Raw genomic sequence first — 9,269 nt, forward strand, 5'->3', positions numbered from 1 at the left:
CCAGCCCAAAGACTAGTGACTTTTGCTACAAGGGGGTGTTGTTCGACTCTGGCCTGAATAGTTTTTCTCTAATTTGTAGAAAGAAAGAAGACTTTGTTAGGGCTAACTCTGCCGTTTTTAACTTCACTTCTCGACTGTGCAATAAAGCCACTGGGGCGCTCTTACAGATCTATAGGGACAAGTGTATCTTGCAACCGATGGAAGTGAGATTTGGGGATACTCTATCTATTACGATTTGCAAATTGTATAAAATACTTTTTTGAGACGGCTATTATGTGTACCACGGGGTACTTCTACCTTTGGTCCACATGAAGACCTGGATGAGGCCTACCTCTCTGAAATTTTGGCTTTTCGCCCTCTTTCCCTCTGGTTGAAGAATTGGCCTAGGACAGGGATCAAACTAAGTCAAGAGATTTTAAAGGATTGCCTGGCCCTTGATTATTTTCAGTACATTCCCTGGCTTAAACATATCAGGAATTGCCTCATGAATTTAGGTAGGTGGGATATATTTAATAATCCAGATAAACTCTGTAAGAAGGATTATAGTTGGTTGCAAGATTACTTTTTTTGAAAATGGATGCTAGCTAGAGAAGAAGGGGCCCTGTTAAAGCCCAGCGTTCGCCGTTACATCATGCTGAAAACTGTGCATTCAACGAACCATATCTTTTATGGGTTAAAAGTTGATATGACTGCTTTTTACTAACGAGGTTTCAGCTGGATCTTTTCTCTCTCCTTTTAGTTAATCTTCAAGGGGCAAGCAAGGGTCATACTCTCTTGCCCTGAGGCTATGAGGGAAAGTCTCCACAGGACATGCTCCACTTCTTAATGTTCTGAAGCTTCTATGAGGCTCCCAGGAAGTCATATATTATTCCCATTTAAAAAGGGGAAATTGTAGCCAGGTTCGACCTGCTTTTATCTTTTTTATAACTGCTTTCAGGTAATACTGTACTTCATGTTCTTAGCTTTTTAAAATCAGCTGCCAGGCTTAGATCCAGTAGTGACTGAATTCTCGGGGTATCCAGGTTGACTGCTGTTTCTGTAAGAGCCCTCTTTTATTTTATTTTTTAACTGTAAGTGTGTATTTTTAACGGGATTTTAACCATGTAAGTTAATTCATAATTAACTTTACTGTACAAATCCTGAGAATGTTTTTTTAAATATGTCGTACATGTATCGATGTGTTGTACTTTTATGGTTTTGTATTTCAAAAGCCGAATAAAGTTGTTTGATTGATTGGCCACTTGTAACCTAATGTCATTGGAGGTAAATGAACAAATATGTTACAATAAATAAGATAAGGTCTCATAGATGTTCTGGCTGCATCATGCACACAGAAAGAGATGTGAATTTTGCAAAGGCTTCTCTTGAGTTCTTCGAGAACAGCATTTCAATGCAAAAAAACGGTCCACATTGTACTGCGAACAGTGTCAAAATGAGAGATAGGCACACAAAATGATTATTATGAGATAGCAGCAGCCTCTTTTTTAAATATGGAGTTGAGGCCTATTCGAGGCCTAGTCAATCATAGGCCAGAAAAATATACTTCTAAACACCCCAGTGTCTTTGTTTCAAATGCAATGGATTTATGTTAATATGTACATATGATTATAATCATGAGCTAGCTGCAACACAACATTTGTTCATATAAGTCAGATCACAAAATGTCATGGAGCAGGGGTCATAAAATGACCTATCTAATGAACAATAATTAGGTAGGTCCCTATTTGAAACCCCTTCAAATGCAGGGACGGTGTCTTGCAAGGAACAAATGACCACTTGCTTGTTTGCATTTCAAAATAATGAGATTGTTTTAAGCAATGTGTGCTCCTAAAAGCTGCCTTTTTTAAGTTTCCTGTCTGGGAAACCTTTGTAGAGGGGAGTGGCAGGCAAGACTACTGCCTATACCCCAAGGCCACCTGACATTATTCACAAAGAAGAAGGTGTCCCAAGACCCTGTGAGATGTCAGAGACTGGTGAAAAGGAAGATGGCGGATTGACTCCACGCTAGAGGACCCTTTCCCCTGCTCTCCTCATGAGCTCTGGGTGAATTGCCGGCTGCCCGCCCGCTTCCCTACCTCAAACTTACTAGTAGTAACAACGAGATGCCTTTGAATTTTATAACTTAAAATACGGATTTGGCAGTTGGACTTACGTCCGATATGCCGGATTGAGCAGCTGCGAAGAGTGGTTTATGCTGGTCTAGCGGTGTAGTGGCTCACATTGTGGTTACCGCTGCCGCCGCCTCTGGACACTGGGAGTGCGTTTGCGGTCCGAGGTTGCAGGCAGGGGACTGGCGACGTGGCTAGAGGCTGTACAGGAGGCGAGAATGGTCGCACTGAGACACCTAGTAAGGCCGGGACAGCTGTGGGGTGGCCAAGATGACAGAGGAGGCTGCAGTAACTCCGCACCTACAGGTGAACTGCTGGCACGCAAAGCAATGCTTGGAAGTGCTCCCAGTCTCGGTTCTGGCATTGTTACGGGGTCCCAGTTGGCGAAATCAATGCTGAGGCTGCTGCGCTCCGAAAGAGCAACGGAGCTGCTCCGGTCTTGTGGGTCAGAGACCTCCATTCCAGGACTTGAAATGGCCGAGGTGCTGAATGCAGCACTCCGGGAGGGCTGGGGGGGATGAGGAAGGATCGGCTAATCGATTAGCTTTGCTCTTAACACTCCCTGTCTCTACCTGCCAAGAAGTCGGCAAGGCAGTTGAGCTGGCGGCTACAGACCAGGCTATTGGTGTTAAGACAATGAAGAGAATGGAGGAAGCTGTTTCTGTTAGCAAGGAGTGCATAATGACCCAGCTGCCTGTTCTACTGATATTCAAAGAATTAATTCAGTACTTACTTCAGTACTTAACGGGCTGACTTTAGAGGATTCTGGTGAAAACCCGATACAGCCGTTAAAAAACTTGCCGTACGCAGGTACAGAGAATGAGAACGGGAATTGTTCGAATAACGGCTTTGTTGATTTACTGGAACAATAGACTTGCATAATGGGATTACCGACATAACAAATACAGAACAGCCTGAACAGCCTTCAAATTTGGCGTGGCCCAATCTTGCTCGAGGTCAGGGGCAAAGTACTTTGATCAGCCGCAACAATGAGGCAGGGGTTCTTAGCAGCCCAAAAACCAATACCTTAGTGGGTATAAAGGTGTTAAAGCAAAATGTCCTAAAGTTACTAGGGCAGGCAAAGGAGGCGAGGGCCGGGGCGGCAGAGCAAAATCGCAAGTGACTGACGCATTGGGTCGGCTTAGGGAAGTAGCAGCAAGCACTGCAAAAGTCAGCCCAGGGGCAAGCCCTATGCGTAAATGGGTGGCCAAAAAGGGTCAAGGCCATTATTTTTAGGCTATCTAATCCTGGCAATATGTCAACAGCTGTAACGACAGCAGGAGATGGAGCTGATGTCGAGCAATCAGCATCTGCAACCGCTCCTGGCGATGTACTTACTTTCCATGATGGTTCTGATGGTCCTGGTGAGCAGAACGGGCTGTCAGGTGGACCTAACAGCGGATCTCATAGTCTCCCTGTAACACCATCAACTGGGTCGCTAGTGCAAAGAGAGGAAATTATGACTGCTGCCTCCACAATATCCTTGGTCCTGGCTTCCAGTTCAGTATTTATGCCGCTGCCTGCATCAGAAATAGGAACCACTACTAAGGCTCAGCAACCGGCAGACGTTGGGGAACCATCACTCTTTAGAATTATGCAAGCGTTAGTTACTCAGAGAGCTGAGGCCCAAGAGTACTACCAGCAGGCAAAGTTTGACAGTAGAGAAATCAAGCAAGCACTGTCAGATGTCACATCCGACAGTGCTTTCCTCTGAGGATACTGATCTACAGCAACATGTAGCAGCTGTGGAGGAGGCTAATACGTATACTGTGAACATTGCAAAAACGCAGGATTCTCAAATGATGCTTATGCAAGCCAAGATCGAAGACCTTGAGAATCGGTAGCGGCATCAGAACTTAAGGATTTTTGGTATTCCAGAAGGAAGGGAAGGATCAGACCCGCGGGCCTTCATGGTCAGTCTTTTTCAGAAAGCTTTTCCCGACCTAGCGGTTTGGGATATGGATACTCAGGTCCAGCGTGCGCACAGATTGCCTTTGTTCATCTCGCAGGGTAACCAAGTCAGGTCTAACTTTGCGCTGCCAATTCTTGTGTTTTTGGGCAATTGTTTGTTACACCAAGCAGTTTATTTAAAGGCACGCCCATCGGCCCCTGTTAAGCTGGACACTATGTCTATATTTGTGTGCTCTGACTTGTGTAAATCAACAAGGACAAGCGATGGAGGCTGCATCAATTAATGGATCCTCTGAAAGCTGTGTGCTCACAAGTGTTTCTGCAAACCCGTCTAAAGATTATTAAGGACAGCCGTACACATTTTTTCTTTAACAAGCAGGATGCCAAACAAGCCTTATCTAAGTGGCAGCCTATTGCCAAAAAATGATCTAATGCTCAAAGGCGGCACTCATTGGGACAATGGAGAGGAATAACTTGTGACTGCTTCAGACATATGTCCTAAAAGTACTGTTTTTGCTTTTCGCTTTGTTTTGTCATTATTGTACACATACTTGGGGTGGAACAGTCGGGTGTGGTGGATTTTTGGGGTCTGTGGAGGGGGCACGTCTTCTTTATGCTGTCATTCTGAGACAGCAAGGAAGGGTGCGATTCCTTTTCGTAGGCATTAGGGGTGGGGTAAGAAGGGTTAGAGAATGGTAGCCTGACAATTTTGGTAGATCCCGTGGAGCGGCAGGAGGGGAGGGTGTCAGGAAAGGTCGGTGTAAATAGCCATAGTTTAGTTAAAGCAGCACAGGTAGAGCACAAGGGAAAGGGGCACGCAAAGAGGGGGGAGGTGACTGGATTGAATATGCAAGTATTGATAAATGCCAGACTTTAGATTTATGTGTTGTAATGTATCTGGGCTCAATCAGGTGGGTAAGCGCCGGCTAGTGACGGAGGAACTCCGTGTATTTAAACCTCATAAATTGGGGCTTGCTGAAACACACTTAGCTTTTAAGGACAGAGCTCATTTAAATCAGCTCGGGTATGATATATTTGTATGCACTTCGCAATCAATTTCTCTTAGAGCGGTGGCTATACTGAAGTCCAAGAATTGCAGAGCTACAGTGGTCCGAACACTGGCCGATTTTAAAGGGAGATGGGCAATTGCCCAACTGCTGATTTTTGGGCGCAAGGTTACGGTGTGTATGGAATATGGCCCTAATACTCACTGCCCTGAGGTCACCTCTTACTTATGTTCTGAACTATTGGAGTGGGCAGGCGAGCTGATAGTTATGGCAGACTATAATTGTATTTTAGACAAGAAGATTGACACTACTAATACTTCAACTCGTGTTAGAAGTGGGTCGGACCAGGGCAGCTATATTAGAACTACACCATACACATCAACTAGAGGATGCTTGGAGGAGATAATTTCCAATCGTACCGGGATACACATTCTTTTCGTCCCCGCACAAACAGTATTCCAGAATTGACATGATCTTTATTACTAACACTACGCTGGAAAATGCATCCATAGAGGTATGTCCTAAAATTACATCGGACCATAATCCAGTAATGCTAACAGTGCAGTTTCAGCCAAGGGATAAAGAATTAGTAAGGGAATTCTCTTTTCCTAGACATCTCCTCAGCAATCTAGATTACGTGAAATTCATGCGAGTAACATTAGGGGAGTATACAGAAAATAATCGGGCACGGCGTCTATTGCAATAGTATGGGATTGTTTGAAGGCCTGTGTAAGAGGGGCTACGTTGCAATATAGCATAAAACAGAATCGGCAGGGTGTATGTTTGATGGAGCAGGAAAACAGGCTCTATCTAGATTTGGAGAGCATGTATCCTTACGGCTTGAGCAGTTGACTTCGGAGCTGGGGAACCGAGTTCCTGTCCCGACAACGACGCTCAACATCCTGTGATTCTGGGCAAATCACTTAATTTCCCTGTGCCTAACAACAGCAACAAAAAAATGAATGTGTCCATCTGTAACGAAACTGGTGCTCATGTAAAGCGCTCTGAAACCCGAGGTTATTGAAATAAGAGCCAAGCTTAAGAAAAGTTTAAGGTATATAGTAGCTAATAACTATCATAAATTCAAATCTAAACAATATGAATATGGGGAAAGGGTTGGCCGTTTGCTGGCAAATCAGATTGCCGACCAAAGGGCTAGATCACACATTAAGTTAATCAAAGGGGCAGACGGTCTAGCCTACACTCGATACCATAGATATAGTGGAACAATTTAGGCTATTTTACGCCAATTTATACGGTGATTCAACATCTTCTAGCCAGCAAATTGTTTTGGACTATATACAACTGAGTGCAATGCCTGTTCTGAACCCGTTGCTTTCTGAGCCTTTGCAAAAAGACATTGATTTTGGGGAAGTTGAGGAAGCGATTATGCGCTTTGCCAACAGGCAAGGCTGTTGGCGAAGATACTATCCCGCTTGAATTTTATAGAATTTTTAAAGATGTACTGTTACCAGTCTTCCTTGCACTGTGCAATAAAATTATTCAAGGGGAGGATACCCCCTCATCCTGGAATATTACCAATATTATAGACTTTCCAAAAAGGGGAAACCGGTAGAGGATAGGAGTTCATATCAGCCTATATCGCTGAGTAAGGCAGACGCAAAAATCTTCTAAAAAATCCTCGCTGCTCGCCTGGCTCAGTTATTCACCTTTAAAGTTTTGGAACAACAGGATGGCTTTGTCCCTGGCTGAGATACGGCTGTGCACATTAATACAGCTATTGCTGCATTCGACGTCTCTAGCCAATTAAATCAGCATATTGAGATGTTGATGTTGGACGCCGAGAAGGCCTTTGACCGGGTGGCTTGGGGAGCTTTATGGCTGACGATGTCATCATTAGGCCTCGGTCAGAGGTTCATCTCGGTGGTTCAGAAACTTTATAGCAAACCGACAGCTGCTGTTAAGCTCAATGGCCTCTCCTCATCTTACTTTGCTGTTCAAAGGGGTATGCGGCAGGGTTGTCCGCTATCCCCAATACTGTTTGCTCTTTTCATTGAGCCTTTTATAAAGCATTTGCTGCAAAATGCTAGGATTCCTCCAGTGTTTCTTAGTGGTCTGGAATTAAAACTAACCGCGGATGATATCGCTATGTTTTCTACTAGACCAGTAAATGCGATAGCCGAAATTATGCAAGAGGCCGAGTGACTTGGCTCCTTTTCCGGTTACAAATTAAATCTGAATAAGACACAGACAATTTTAAACTTCCAATCTGAATCGGCCCCAGTTACACTAGGGATTACAAGAACTGCAACATATCTTGGAGTCTGCCTCAGCTGTCAAGTTGACTACGTGGTCGCATTAAATTATGAGCCATTGATTACAAAGGTGGTGGCAAAACTGTTTAGTGCGCACCGGCTTGCCCTTAGTATATTTGGGAGGTGCAACGTCGTAAAAATGTATATTCTTCCAAAGCTTCAGTACTTGTATCGTACCATCCCTCTACGGGTGCAGTTGATGTTTTTTAAGCGTTTAGACAGTGCCGTAGGTAGTTTTATATGGGGCTTTCAGCATGCAAGGAGAGCTCTTAGGTACATTAAACTATCATATATACAAGGTGGCTTTAAATTCCCAGATTTTAAATGATATTTTTGGGATGCATTTGTTGGTCGAATTCAAAGCTTACTTAGGGGCCCGGCACTGGCACAGGGACTATTTGTATTTTTTCGGACTTCAAGCCGAGGTACTATTGGTAAAGTCTACCAGAAACTTTTAGCTGCTGTTAACGACGACGGCATACAGATTGCAGTTAAGTTGGATTTTTCGAAACTGACATAACAAAAGAGGAAGTACAAGAATCTCTAGAAACTATAGATTCTGCAGTGACGTCAGTTAATTTGAAACTTCAGCAACATAGGACTATGTTTATGGTTTATTATACTCCAGAGATTATTTCTAAGTGGACTATGACCCAATCATCTGTTAAGTCAAGCTGCCCAAAATGCCAAGAGTATGCTGCAGACTTACGTCATATGTTCGTCAGCTGCCCAAGGCTGAATACATTCTGGTCTGATGTAACCCATGCGCTTGCAACACTGGTAGGTCATGATAATCAGATCACAGAGAAGGAAATAGTATTAGGGGTAATACTAGATCGGGGTTATTTTACGAGATCTCTAGTTTCAATCACTATAGCATGTGCTCGTTTACGCATTGCTTGTGTATGGATACAAACAACGAGTCCAAGTATTAATGAATTTTTGGTCTTAGAGAAATTTATTAAATGGAATTAGCGATTGATAAAGCCAGAGGTCTGCGCTCTTGGTTAAAATTTAAAAGGGTGTGGTCTAGTCTTCAGTGGGACTAATAAGTAGTAGTGCACACAATTCTTAGTTTAAGTCACCTTTGTAATCAACCAACTTAATGTAATTTTCCTATTTATTTTTTTGTTTGTTTGTACAATGTACGCTGTATCCCGTGTTCTAATGTGTTTTGATATTGGTTATTTGTGTTTTATCTCTGTGCTCTTTTGGTATATTGTATTATACTTATGGCTAAGAAAAAGAATAAAACCATTCAAACATACCATATCAACTCTCAATTAGGAGAACGCCCAATAGAGGATCTAATGAAATATCAGGCAGTAAATGACTTAAAACATTGGGTAACAATTTTATGTATGAATTCTTGGACGGCTATAGGAGTAACAACCCTTTTTGAAAAATGACTACATGTCCCCCAAGCCACCCATGCTCAGCCTAATGAAAATGGATTCAGTACAAAGAAATGTTTGTATAAAGCAGAAACTAAGAAAAGACTTGTACCTTCCATGTTTAAGTCATAGTGATGAAATGCATAGATGGGAAGGAGCTGCAATGATCCAGTACTTCATTGTTTTGTAATACTTTTTGTACCTATGAGTGAAATAATTGGAAAAATTATTTTGAACTAATATAAGCTGCTTGAGTGCTGTTCATATTATGGATAACAAAAATTGTTAACCATTATGGAGGATGCAAGCGGGACCTCTGGCTCCCCGGGACAAGAACAGAGGGAAGTAATGGGTCAGAACATTGGGCTGAAAGCCGGATGGAAAGATAAGTACAAGTTGGTGGGTATTCACAAACAAATTTTCAACCCATTTCCACATCTGAAAAAGAAAAAAGTACTGTTGTTGGGCAAAATTAACTCTATTTCCAGGATGGGAAGAGCAAGGCAACACCCCACCCAAAACTGGTGGAGGTACAGGATAAGGTGTTTTTTTTTTTAGGGGGGGGGGGGACAA

The sequence above is a fragment of the Triturus cristatus genome, chromosome 10 (assembly GCF_964204655.1).
Source record: "Triturus cristatus chromosome 10, aTriCri1.1, whole genome shotgun sequence".
NCBI classification, from domain to species: domain Eukaryota; kingdom Metazoa; phylum Chordata; class Amphibia; order Caudata; family Salamandridae; genus Triturus; species Triturus cristatus.